Consider the following 15,253-nt stretch of genomic DNA (forward strand, 5'->3'; position numbering starts at 1 on the left):
TATATGAGAACGCGAGTAATATTCATTTCTGCATCTCCAATGAGTATGAATACGATATTAATGTGAGAAACTGAATCTACATGCAATAGAAAGTCGGTTTTTCCTCACAACATAAGTATTTCTACATTATTTACATTTGACGGATATTTGTCCTCAAGTTGTTTGCTGAAAACACGACGTTTCGGTTGATATACCTTCCAGCCTACATCAGGTGTCTTGCGAAATTTCGGACCTGGGTTCTCCTTCCTAAGGTATTTTCGATGTTGTTGCTATTATTATTATTATTATTATTATTATTATTATTATTATTATTATTATTATTATTCAGGTCAAGCTCGCGACTTAAACACTACGCTATATGCCCGTGGATAATTATGGAGTAAATTTTAGGGCTTATAAGTCTAATATTTTTCTATCCTTCCTTAAAACAGGTTCCCATATGAAATTCATATCTACACTCGGTCTGATATGTGGTCTCCATTTTCTCATACATGATCATCTATACCCGTTTTATCAATATCTCCTCGTGTTACAGCTTTGCGATATCCCTCTACGCTTATTTTGAGGAGGCGACATGTTTCGCCTTTGTATAACCTACCACAGCTGCATGGTGTGGAGTACACGCAATCTTTAGTCATATTCTCTTCTATAGGTTGTTTTACTCGGAGGAGATATTTGCGAAGTGTTGTATTACTCTTGAATAGTCCTGATGTCATATGGGCCGGATATCTTTTTGTATCTTTTCGGAGGAGCCTTTCGCATAGGGCCTGTAGACGGTTTATTGGTTACATCTTCTCTTTTCTTCATAATTGGAGTAGATAGTATGTTTTTGGGTAGTTGTTGCTTAATAGATTGTTACTGAGCTTGATCATTTCTTCGTGGTGTGTATCACGATCGCTACTTATATTCTTTGCTCGATGTTTTAGGCACTGAGCAATTCCTCTCTCTACACTGTATGGATGGTGAGAATTGAAGTTAAAGTATCGTCCAGTGAAGGTCGGCTTGCGGTATACAGATGTCCTGAATCCATACTTAGTGCGTGTTATTAATACGTCCAGGAATGCTAGCTGATTGTCTTTTTCCTTTTCCATTGTAAACTGTATGGATAGCTTTATTGAGTTCACATGATCTAACATCACTTGGACATCTTCCTGGTGGGAACCAGAGAATAATGCTGTCATCAGCATAACGTAGCCTTAGGGTTGGTTATAGTGATGCTGATCCTAAAGCCAAATTCTCAAAGTATTCCATGTATGTATTGGCTATTATCGGTGATAATGGTGAACTCATAGCTAAAACGTCTTCTTCCCGATATATATCAGTGTTCATACTGAAATAGGTAGTTTCTTCACAGAAGGTCAACATTTCCATCAAGTTTCTTATTGGTATACTAGTGCGTTCTTTTAGATGGACGTCTGTCACTAGTTATTTCTTGAATCACCGATAGTGCTTCACCAGTTGGGACTTTGGTGAATAGACTTATCACATCTAGATTAACCATCTTGTTGGATTCAATGGGTGTATCCTTGATCAATTCTGTGCAGTGGGTGGAATTCTTCACGTATGATGTTGACTTTCCTGCTAATGGACTGATTATATCCACAAGGAAGTGGCTCAGTGGATGACATGCTGAACCTCGACTGCTCACTATTGGTCTTAATGGAATACCATCCCTGTGAATCTTAGGGAGACCGTACATGTGTGGTAGTTTACTGCAGTGTGGAGTCTGTTGTCTGTACTTCATTGGTGTAAAGTGATCCCTGTTCTTGATCAAGATCTGTGACAACTTCCTCTCTGTTTTCAGAGTTGGGTCTTTCTTTACTCTACTGTAGCTACCATCACTTATAAGACTTGCCAATTTTTCCAAGTAGTCAGACTTGTTCATCACCACTGTAGCATTTCCCTTGTCCGCCGGAAGTATTATGATAGAAATGTCACTCTGTAGTCTTTTGATAGCGAATTTTTCTTCCTTAGTGGTGTTTGGTTTCGGAAGTTAAGCTTTTTCCAGTACCTGTCTCACTTTCCATATTTTCGTATCTTTACGGCCATCTTTTCAATAGGGATTATTATGTCCAAGTATGAAATGCACTTGATGGTTGTCGCAAAGTTGAGACCTTTGTTTAGTACTGCTTCTTCAGAACTTTCTAGATGTTGTGTACTTACATTGATTACTGCTTTCACAGGTGGGTGACGAACTTCAGTCTTCATTCTCTGACTTTTGAGTTTCATAAACGACTTAATCTGGTGTGCCTTCACCATTTCAAATTCTTTCATGTACGAATTTTCTAGATCTTGGTGGATTTTCTTTCTATCATCATCTCTGTTTATTTTCCAAGTAATGAGGATAATCTCTCTTTGATTTCGTTATTTAATTGATGTTTTTCCCAACGGTTGTAATAGATTCTCTCACGGATGAGGGCATGAACTGCCCTTTCCGCTACTCTTCTAGCTTTATATGAATCCACTGGTGTCATTATATTCACACCAGGTGGTATATCTTTGAGTCTCTACATCTACACAGGAAAGACGAGCTAGTTTTCGATGGAGTTTCTCTACATGTTTCAATTGAAGTCTAATGTCGGCTTCGTACCAATTAGATAATGCAGTTCTATATTTAAGAGATGAGGAATTATGTACATTATTTATATCATTTACATTAGCAGGAAAGTCAACATCATACGTGAAGAACTCCACCTACCTCACAGAATTGATCAAGGATACACCCATTGAATCCGACAAGATGGTGAGTCTAGATGTGATAAGTCTGTTCCCCAAAGTCCAAACTGGTGAAGCAATATCGGTGATTCAAGAAAAACTAATGACAGACACTCATCTAAAAGAACGCACTAGTATACCAATAAGAAACTTGATGGAAATGTTGACCTTCTGTGAAGAAGCTACCTACTTCAGTATGGACGCTGATATATAACGGGAAGAAGACGGTTTAGCTATGGGTTCACCATTATCACCGATAATAGCCAATATGTACATGTAATACTTTGAGAATTTGGCTTTAGGATCAAAACCACTAAAAACAACCCTAAGGCTACGATATGTTGATGGCACCTTTATTCTCTGGCTCCCACCAGGAAGATGCCCAAGTGCTATTAGATCATGTGAACCCAATAAAGCTATCCATACAGTTCACAATGGAAAAGGAAAAAGACAATCAGCTAGCATTCCTGGACTATGGATTCGGGACATCCGTATGCCACAAGCCGACCTTCACTGGACGATACCCTAACTTCAATTCCCACTATCCATACAGTGTTAAGAGAGGAATTGCTCAGTGCCTAAAACATCGAGCAAAGAATATAAGTAGCGATCGTGATAACCACTACAAAGAGATGTTTAAGCTAAGTAACAATCTATTAAGCAACAACTACCCCAAAAACGTACTATCTACTCCAATTATAAAGAAAAGAGAGGATGCAACCAATAACCTATCTACAGTCTGTCTATCCTATGTGAAAGGCCTCTCAGAAAAGATACAAAAGATATGCGGCCCATATGACATCAGGACTATTCAAGAGTAATACAACACTTCGCAAATATCTCCTCCGAGTAAAACCACCAATGGAAGAGAATATGACCAAAGCTGCGTGTACAACATCTCATGCAGCTGTGGTAAGTTATACAAAAGCGAAACATGTCGCCCCCTCAAAATAAGGGTAGAGGGACATCGCAAAGCTGTAACACGAGGAGATATTGATAAATCGGGTATAGCTGATCATTTATGGAAAAATGGCAACCACCTACCCCTGTGTGATGAAGTTAAAATAATAGACAAAGAACACCACTGGAAAATACTAAAACTAAAAGAAACAGCACATATGCTAGGACACAACAACCTCCTAAGCAGACCAAGTGCATATATGAATATCATAAATGGAACCGGTATTATGGAAGGATAGGAAAATATTAGATTTATATGCCCTAAAATTCACTCCCTAATTACCCACGGGCATATAGCGTAGTGGTTACGAACGCGTGCTACTAACCCAAGATTCCGAGTTCGATTCCAGGCAGTGATCTGAATAGTAATAATAATAGTAATAATAATGATAATTATAATAATAGTAATGATGATGATGATAATGATAATGATAATAATAAAGGTATATTAGCCGAAACGCTGTGTTAACAAGATAAGGACAAATATCCGTCAAACGTAAATTATGTACATCATTCCTCATCTCTTAAATATAGAAATATAACTATTTCTAATTAGATTATTTGTTCCTAGTGCATTAAACATGTTAACACTAACTTAATTATTCGTTTTTATTCGCATGGCGTCTTTGTAAATTAACTTCATAAACCAGTGATTTATGTTCAAAAATATCTCAAGTATTCATATTGATTCATATACAATATTTTACAACATTTTACTCATTCTCTCTTCACTACACCGACAAGAAGTCTAACAAACCCGAGAATGTACGAAGTTGTCTCTGCACTTGCCTTAATAGGCAACATATACTTATTAACCCACTTGATGTCTTTTCATTATCACATAAGTATTTCACATTAGTTGTTTGCTTCTCATTATATTAAATTAGTTTACACGAAATGAACTCCAAATGTATATAACTTAAGAGAGTAAGGTTGATTTAGATTTTGTAAAAGAGGATAAAATTCCATTAATTTTGAAGCACAATCAAACAGTTTCTATGTTCTCGATATCTGTTTAATGATTATATCACTAAAATATATATATATATGAATATATGTGTATGTATATGTATAGACCTATGTATGTATGTGTATGTGTGTGTGTCTATGCGTGGATGTACATATAATAATAATAATAATAATAATAATAATAATAATAATAATAATAATAATAATGATGATGATGATGATAATAAACTCTCTGAACATTGTAGTGTCAATACGAGTCAGGAAAATAAAAGGAGAATTGAAGAATGAACGCAACTTTGAAAACGTGTCGAAGAAGTATAGTATAGACACAAAAAGATCTGAAAGTTGTAACTCAAGAATTGAAGCAGTGCATACTTGCAAAAAAGGCAAAGCTAAATAGGTTTGGACAAAGGACTAAGCAATACAGGAAACCGATTTTTTAGAATCGACTGAAGTAGATTTTATCAAGAAATTAATGATGAAATATAGAGCGTAAAAGATTAGTTCCTGCTGATGATGAAAGTTGACAGTTCTGATGTAAGATATGGTGTAAGCAAGAACTACATAATACTGTAGCTGAATAGCTCAGCAGCCTTAAGCAAACAACTTCTTATCTCCAGTAAAAGGCTATCCACTTCATAGAAGAGAGTATCAGAAATATGAGTAAAGAGATAAACAATTGGAAAGCAGCAGGACCTGATGGTGTACAGGGACTTGGGATAAAATATTTCAGTAGGTGCCATAAATTAATCGGAGGGCAATTTAATGCATTCATCGATGGAGAAGAAACCCTGGGTTTCTTGACGAACAGTGTTGTGTCTGAAGAATGCATCAAAAGGAAATACTGCCGTTAAGTACACGCCAAGTTCTTGCTTCCCATTAATGAGGACTTTACTGTCAGGAGAAATTTCAGAAGCACTGTTCAAATTTCTTGATGAGAACTGTATGTAGGAGGCAGATGAAATGCAGAGGTACTAGAAGCCAATTATTGATAGACAAAATGGCAATGCAAGATTGTAAACGGAGAACTAATTTGGGAATGGGCTGGATGGGCTATCGCATGGCTTATGATATAATTCCACATTCATAGGACATTGAGTGCTTAGATATTTTTGGAATTGTGAGGAATGTAACGTGCTTTCTGAAGAGAAGTATCGTACGTGGAAAACTGAGTTGACATCGTGCAGAAAACGCTTGGGCAGCTGGGCATCAGAACAGAGATTTTCCAAGGCGTTGCATTTTGTCCGCAGCATAAGCCCTCCGAACTTGGTACTTAATTAAATGAACGTGGGATATAAGCTAACGGGAAAATATCAAACAATTAACCGCCTCCTTTTCATGAATGATTTGAAGCTGTATGACCAGTATGATGTACAAGTCAGTTCTTTGGTGAACACGGTCCATTGTTTTAGTGCCGATATTAGAATGGAATTCGGACTCAAGAAGCGTGGCATAATGTACCTCAGAAGAGGCAAGATACAGTCCCTAGCAGGGATAGAATTAATTAATAGAGAACTGATTAAACAAAGTCAAAAGGAAGGATACAAATACATTGGCATGCTTGATTTCAACGAAATCAGGGAGAAGGAAATGAATGAACAACTAAAGATGGAATATTTACGAATACTAAGTTTGGTGTTGCGCTCAAAATTGTCCGAATGGAATAAACTCGAAGTAGTTATTACATGGGCGATAACATCACTTTGGTACGGAGCTGGAAACATAACCTGGGAAAAGAAAGAACTGATGAACATGGATACGAAGACACGAAAAATGACAGTGTACGGAATCTTCCATCCTAAGAGTGACACCGATAGGTTGTACTTGTCCAGAGGAAAGGGTGAGGGCGGTTAATCAGTTACCAGGATTGTATCGAAGCAGAGGAAAACAACATACATTGGTATGTAAAAAATATCGTGGAACTATTGTTGAAATATGTGAAGAGGTCCGGTGTCATTAAAACTGATAATTGTGTAAAGAAAAAAATAAAGAGGAAGAGAACACAAAAAACGAAACACCATAGAAGGAGTAAAAAATATACGGTCATTTTGCAAGAGATACGAACGCCAAGACGTATACAGAAAACATATCGCTATGGATCAGGCGGAGTGACCTGAAGATACGTACAGAAGTACGTTTATGCGCAGCACAAGAACAGGCATTAAGGAATAACTACATGAAATGCAGAATTGACAACACTACCGGCAGCGACAAATACAGTGTGTCGTGGTAGGGGTAAAACTGTATGGCAAATCGTTAGGGAATGCCCTAAATTGGCACAACGCGAATACAAAAGACGACATGACAATGTAACAAGGATGATCCATTGGGAGCTCTGTGAAAATCACGACCAACGAAGAATAAGGACATGGTGAACACAAGAATGGATGAGAAGGCAAAATCCTGTGGGATACAATGATTCAGTGCGAACACCTATCCAGACACAGAAAACCGGACATTGTTTTGGTGAATAAGAAAGAAAGAACATGCATGATAATCGACATAGCACATCCTGGTGTCAACAGGATCAAAGAGAAAGAAGAAAAACTGAACAACTTCGATTATTTGAAGTGGAGAAATAGGAAGGTTGTAGTCAATGAGGAACTTGGAACTACAACAATTCTTCGTGGGGTTCTTCGAGCATGACAATAAAACAAGTGTCACATTAGTCTGCTGGCTGTGGACAACTGACACTTTCCATCATACTTAGTAATATAAGCTGTGATTTTTGATACAATAATAATAATCATAATAATAATAATAATAATAATAATAATAATAATAATAATAATAACAATAATAACAATAATAATAATAATAATAATAATAATAATAATAATAATAATAATAATAACAATAACAATAATAATAATAATAATAATAATAATAATACTAATAATAATAATAATAATAATAACAATAATAATAATAACAATAATAATAATAATAATAATAATAATAATAATAATATGGTTATGGTTATAAAATATTTGATAAAAATATAAATCATCTCATTTACATGGATGATTTAAAGCTCTTTGCAAAAAATGACCAACAACTCAAAGGCCTACTAGCGATTGTTAAACAATTCAGTGATGACATCAGGATGCAATTTGGCCTTGATAAATGTGCAAAAGCTATCTTTATCAAAGGAAAAATGACAAATACATCTAATGTGAACCTTGACCAGCAAAATGTCATAAAAGAGTTAGAACCAGCGGAGAGCTACAAATACCTAGGGGTAATTGAAGGGGACAATATCAAGCACTCAGTGATGAGGGAAAGGATCAGAAGAGAATGTTATCGCAGGGTGAGAGCAATACTGAAGACAGAGCTGCACGCGAGAAACAGGATCGAAGCGATCAATGCTCTAGCCATACCAGTCGTGACTTACAGTTTCAACATCGTTAACTGGTCAATTACTGAAATATGTAATGTTGACAGAAAAATACGAAAACTGTTGACAATGCATAGAATGCACCACCCTAAGGCAGATATAGAACGTCTTTATCTGCCAAGAAAAGAGGGAGGTCGAGGACTACTACAGCTGGCATTATCAATGAAGGTAGCCACAATTGGCCTAGACACCTATATGAAAAACTCTGAGGACTGGATGCTAAAACTTGTCTTAAAATATGAAAGCAAGAAAGCATCTTACTCAGTAACAAAACAGGCAAAGGAATATCTAAGTGAATTCCAATTGCAACAAATTCAAGAATTAGACGAACTAGAAACACCTACAGAAAAAGCTAAGCGCTTGAAAACCCGTGCTAAAATTGCTGCCTTAGCTATTATGACTGAAAAATGGCATGGAAAACCTCTCAATGGCAAATACCCAAAGAGAGCGAATAATGCAGATATTGACAAAGCCCTTACCCACCAATGGTTAATGGCCTCTGGATTGAAATCAGAAACAGAGGGGTTTATCATAGCAGCCCAAGATCAATGCCTACCTACAAAGAACTACCAGGCCAACATATTAAAGAACGGCAGCTCCCCATTATGTCGTATATGCCAACAACAAAATGAGACCATCGATCATGTTGTCTCCATGTGCAGTCTGCTTGCGCCTACAGAGTATCTCAACAGGCATGATAGAGCTGCACAATATATTCACTGGGTAATATGCAAAAACCTGGACTTGCCCCATGATAAAAACTGGTGGGAACACAAACCACCCCCAGTACTTGAAAATGATCACATTGCACTCCTCTGGAACTTCACCATTCAAACTGACAGAAAGATAGACGCAAATAGGCCAGACATCATACTGAAAGACTTCAGACAAAAATCATGCCTCCTCATTGATATGACTGTCCCAATTGATATAAACGTATCTGTCAAGACCTACCAAAAACTGAGCAAATATAAAGATCTTGAAATAGAAATTAGCAAAATGTGGAATCTGAAGACGAAAACAATACCTATTGTCATAGGTGCCCTGGGAATGACAGCGAAACGGGCTGATTACTACCTAGCTCAGATACCAGGAAACCCCAAAATGGCTGAAGTTCAAAAGATAGTGCTCATGGGAACTGCCCATATCCTACGTAAAATACTGTCTATGTGATCTCAAATTTTAAAGCAAACATAATTTTCTTATGGTTTCTTAAACATTCACTTGAACAAAACTGTACAAATCCAAATATATGGTACCCTAGGCATAACACCTACATGAACTTCTAACTTGTTGTCTCTTGAGGTCTCTGGGTGAGACTTGGATCCAACTTGTACAAATGCAAAACAAAAGTCAAACATAAAATAATAATAATAATAATAATAATAATAATAATAATAATAATAATCATAATAATAATAATAACAATAATAATAATAATAATAATAATAATAATAATAATAACCTGAAGACACTGTCACAAAACAAGGAAAATGGATCTAGCCGACTGAAAAAAAGAACGGGCAGAAAAAATTTGAGCAGCGGTGGATCAGAGGCTTCTTGATATATATACTTCGAAGTCGAAATGCTGATGTAGATCAAGCAACAACCCATCAGTAGCTGAGAAGTTCAGGAATGAAAGCAGAGTCTGAAGGTTCCATATTGGCATCAAAGATTAAAGCTTACTCACAAAAAACTACTAGACTTAACGTTCTTCAAGTCGGTTCTGATCCTTAATGCAGATTCTGCGACATATTTGACGAAACAATAGACCATCACGTCTCGGAATGTCCTGCGCTGACACCAAACGAATACAAAAATCGCCACGATAGGGTAAGACAGTATTTACACTGCAAAATATGTAAACATTACAATATCAGCGCTCTTGCTTACTGCTATGAACATCATCCTGAAACAGGCGTTGAAGGTAAAAATGACACTATCCTCTGGGATTTTCCGGTCAACACTGACGGAACGATCCAGGCAAATCGACCAGATATAATTATTAAAGACAGAGAAGAAAATACATGTAGACTAATAGATGTAAGTTATCCCACTGATAAATTTGACAAGCAATTTGACAGACTAAATAAATATAAGGGCCTGGAAATTGAAATACAACTGCTGTGGCATCTTAAAACGAGAACTGTATCTCTTATTGCAGGTGTCCTAGGTATGATAAGAAAGGGTTGTCAGAAACATCTAGAAAAGTTAATAGGAGAACCATGTCCCAGAGAAATTCAAAAATTGTACTGACAAGTACTGCGCGCATCCTTAGAACACCCTATACATTTAAGTCTCTGTGTTGTATTACGTGAAGATATTTTGCTATTTCCCCTCCCCAAGCTTTCAGTCATACTGTAAAATCCTTTAATCGCCCAGGACACTTGTGTCTCGGCAAGTGACTGTAACAAACATGCAGATTAAAAGTAGATAATAATAATAATAATAATAATAATAATAATAATAATAATAATAATAATAATAATAATAATAATAATAATAATAATAATAATAGATATGAAATTCGGATTAGAAAAATGTGCCAAAGCAACCCTGAAAAGAGGAAAATTAGTTAAAAGCAGCAATATAACACTAGATAAAGCCAATGAAATAAGAGAACTAGACGAAAGCCAACCATACAAGTATTTAGGAGTCAATGAACTAGATAGGATACAACATACACAAATGAAAGAGAAAATAAAGAAAGAGTACTATAGACGAGTTAGATCAATACTAAAAACAGAGCTCAATGCTAAGAACAAGATAATGGGTATCAACACTTTAGCTGTCCCAGTTATAAGCTACAGCTACAACATCCTTAACTGGACACTAAACGAACTATGTAAAATAGACAGGAAAACAAGAAAAATAATGACAGGATATACGATGCACCACCCAAAATCTGACATAGAAAGGCTATATATACAACGCACAGAAGGTGGCGGGGGTCTTATACAGCAAGAAAACTATTATAAAATAACCACCATAGGACTGCAAAAACACCTACTCCAAAAGCAAGGGAAACTAATACAAATAGCCACAAAACACGAGCAAAACAAAAAGCTGTTTTCAGTATTTAAGGAAGCTGACAAATACAAACAAGAAATCAATCTACCTAAGAAGAAGAAGAAGAAGAAGAAGAAGAAGAAGAAGAAGAAGAAGAAGAAGAAGAAGAAGAAGAAGAAGAAGAAGAAGAAGAAGAAGAAGAAGAAGAAGAAGAAGAAGAAGAAGAAGAAGAAGAAGAAGAAGAAGAAGAAGAAGAAGAAGAAGAAGAAGAAGAAGAAGAAGAAGAAGAAGAAGAAGAAAAAAACAACAAAAGCTATAAAACAAATGAAATCCAAACTAAAACTAGAACAGCAACGGACCATGATAAAACGATGGCAAGAAAAGCCCCTACATGGTAAATACTGGGCTAAACTAAATGCAAAAGAAATAGACAGAGAAAAATCCCAGCAATGGCTGAGAAGCTCAGGACTCAAAGCAGAGACTGAAGGATTTTTAATTGCTGCACAAGACCAAAGCCTCCCCACCAGAAATTACCAAAAAAACATAATGAAAAGAAATATAACAAGTAACTGTAGAATATGTGGAGATGGACAAGAAACAATAAATCATATTATCTCTGGCTGCCCAGTCCTGGCTAAGAAGGAATATATTCACAGACACGAAAGAGCTGGGACCTATATACACTGGAAGCTATGCCAACACTATGGAATAACAACAGAAAAAAGATGGTATAAACACACGCCAGAAAAGGTCACAGAAAACGAGAAAGCAACCATACTCTGGGATATGCCAATACACACAGATAGAGAAATTAAGGCAAATAGACTAGATATAGTTGTCAAAGACCATGAAGAAAAAAATGCTTTCTAATTGATGTATCAATACCAGCAGATGACAACGTTTCTCTAAAAGAAATGGAAAAACTTTCAAAATACAAAGACCTGGAAATAGAGATAACTCGAATGTGGAACCTAAAAACAGAAACAATTCCTATCATAGTAGGTGCCTTAGGTATAATAAAAAAATATTCAGACAAATACATAACAAAAACACCAGGACTTACAAATATATATAACATACAGAAAATTGCACTACTGGGTACTGCACACATTCTACGCAAAACACTTTCAATACAGTAAACATAAGAGCACCACAGCAAACCACAGCACATACCCAAGGCGCACAGAGCTGCACTCGGTAGTGAAGTGAAAGCACGTTATAAAAATAAAACTACTGAACAATAATAATAATAATAATAATAATGATAATGATGATGATGATAATAATAATAATAGCAACAATAATACTGATGATGATGATGATGATGATGATGATAACAAAAATGATAATGATGATGATGATGATGTTAATAATAATAATAATAATAATAATAATAATAATAATAATAATAATAATAATAATAATAATAATAATAATAATAATAATAATAATCGTTTCTATTATAGGCAGAACGCCTAAAATTTGGTGGAGGGGTAAACTCAACTGGTACTTAATCTAGCGACGCCAGACGTAATAACGTACCTCCGTCGATGTCAAGCGTCTAAACATCAGCAACTTAGAACAACACATTGTGAAACAAAACGTATACGAAAACCTGAGCACCACGTTGGGCTAATTCGACATTGGTACAAAGGCAGTAAAAGGACGACTGGGTGCTATTCAGAGACGTGATGTACTACACTGCACTCACTCATCCGGGCCACAATGTGCTTAGACACCAAGATGGATTTAACAAAAACGATGAGGAAAATCAGAATCTGCTTGATGAGGTGCATGAAGCCTACAGAGCCTCTCAGCAAGCTAGAACATCGGATTCCAAGAGAGCATTCTACAACTCTATCAAGAGGTGGGTACATGTAAAGCTCAGAGAGATGATGGATTCCTGGCTCAGCAACATGGCGGATGAGATACATAAATGTGCTCAGAACAACAACTCCAAGATCTACAATGCCTTAAAAACCATCTACGAGCTGCAGTCGTACAGAATATCATCACTGCTCATTACTAACGGGACCACTCTCCTCATTGACAAACACGCAACCCTGAAAATCCCTCTATCAACGCTGAAGCCATTGTTCACATGCCCAAGTTGACAACAAAAATCCCTGGCATAGCCACCAACAGAAGCAGAGGTTCAGAAAGCGGTTGCACTTCTTTCAAGTAGAAAGGCAGCACGCTCTAAGACCTCCATAGCACAAAAGCTCACCAGCCTCATTCAGACAATGTGGCAACAGAAGAAATTGTTCCTCATGAATTGAAGGATGCTTCTATTGTACATATTTACAAGAGAAAGGGAAACAGGTAATCCTTAGAGAACCACCGAATAATTTCTCTCCTTACCATCGCTAGCAAGATACTCGCAAGAGTCCTCCTTAACATCACTCAAGACAAAGAAGACGGGTATCGACCAGATAGTCGGTGCAGCTGCAGAGAGGGCTGTGGGACATACGACATGTCGTTTGCAGCACGCCAACTCCAGGCGAAGTATCAGGAACAACACATATATACACAATGTTTGAAGACTTTACCAAGGCTTTTGGAACCGTCAGTCGTGAGGGTTTTTGAAACCTCGCTTGCCCAAACGAATTCATCAGCATAGTGCGCCACCTTCGCAACGGCATGCTCAGTCGGGTGTTGGACAGGGAAATTCTTCTATTGTTTTACTGGTCACTAGTACAGTCAAGCAAGGGTGTGTACTCACGCCTATGCTTTTCAGCATGATGTTCTCAAGAATATGACAAGAGCTTTCTGCAATCTGTGCGCGCGCGCGTTTGTGTGTGAAGATGCATGGATCAGTGGCTAGAGCGGCGGGCTCATAAACATGAGGTACTGAGCTCGATTCTTGGGCCAGGTGTGTTTCGTTCTTGAGTAAGTCTTTATTTCAAGTTGCTTTAGTTCACACAGCTCTAGAAATTAGTTGCGACGTCACTGCTGCCAAGTTGTATCAGCCTTTGCCTTTCCCTAACATCGATAGAATGATGAGAAGGCTGGTATGAATGGGCGACTGCTGATCTTCTATAAATTTATTTGTCCCGACTTGTACCTCAGAGGGGAACATCCTATGTGCAGTCTCTGTACCTATATATATATATATATATATATATATATATATATATATATATATATATATATATATATACATACATATATATACTCAAAGAAAGATCGATAGATTAAGATATATATATATAGCAATATATAGGTACGCATCACACGCACACAATCAGATACAGCATTAAGCATATCATATTATTTCACGCAGTGCTATACATAGAGTTTGCTGTTCCTTATGAAGAAATATATGCTATCTATTTGTCTTTAATAATGCATTATTATAGAAAGCCAATAGATGTGTCACAAGCAAAAGCATCTTGTCCAAATAGAGATGCGTACATGTTTTATATTGCACAGTATCATGTTGACCATATTTCACGACTTCATGTGAAATTTCCCACTGTGTTTTATATATTATACTCGCAATGACTATGTGGTTTTCTTTTATACAAAATTTAGAATTTACATTATGTTAAAGCAATGTAGAAGACATTCAATCCGAGTTAAACATTATGTAATATAGTCGACGTAATTCTGTACATTTGCGAACGTTTATTCCTTTTTGCGTCATATTCAGGATATACACTTATCCAAAAAAGCAGTCAGACAAGAATGCAAACTGGTCACTGAACTTGATATCAAACAATTGTATTGGCAACATCAAGCGAAGAGGTTGCATAAACAGAATCAAGAAGTATCAATGGATTGAGATGAAAAGCAAAATGAAGAGGATATTACATTTTACGACATACATTTCTGTTTTGAGACTCTTAACGATGTATATATATATATATATATATATATATATATATATATATATATATATATATATACGATAGGAAACCATCCAGATTGCTAGTTTAATTTGCCAGGTTTACACTATTTATACTTGATATCTTAGTGAAGTTTAATAACTAAAATCATGAAATCATGAAATTTATAAATATATTGCGTGATTAAAAATAAAACTGTTTTAATTACTAAACTGCTAAAAGTTCAATGTAATTTATGCCATTATACTGCTTGGGGTTCATGTATGTTAATCAATAATTTTCACACGCATTTGTGATACAATATATATTATGCCTATAGAATATAAGTGTATAAAAACTGAGGAACCTGACATAA

This window comes from Octopus bimaculoides, chromosome 9 (assembly GCF_046866305.1).
Source record: "Octopus bimaculoides isolate indiv1 chromosome 9, ASM4686630v1, whole genome shotgun sequence".
NCBI classification, from domain to species: Eukaryota; Metazoa; Mollusca; class Cephalopoda; order Octopoda; family Octopodidae; genus Octopus; species Octopus bimaculoides.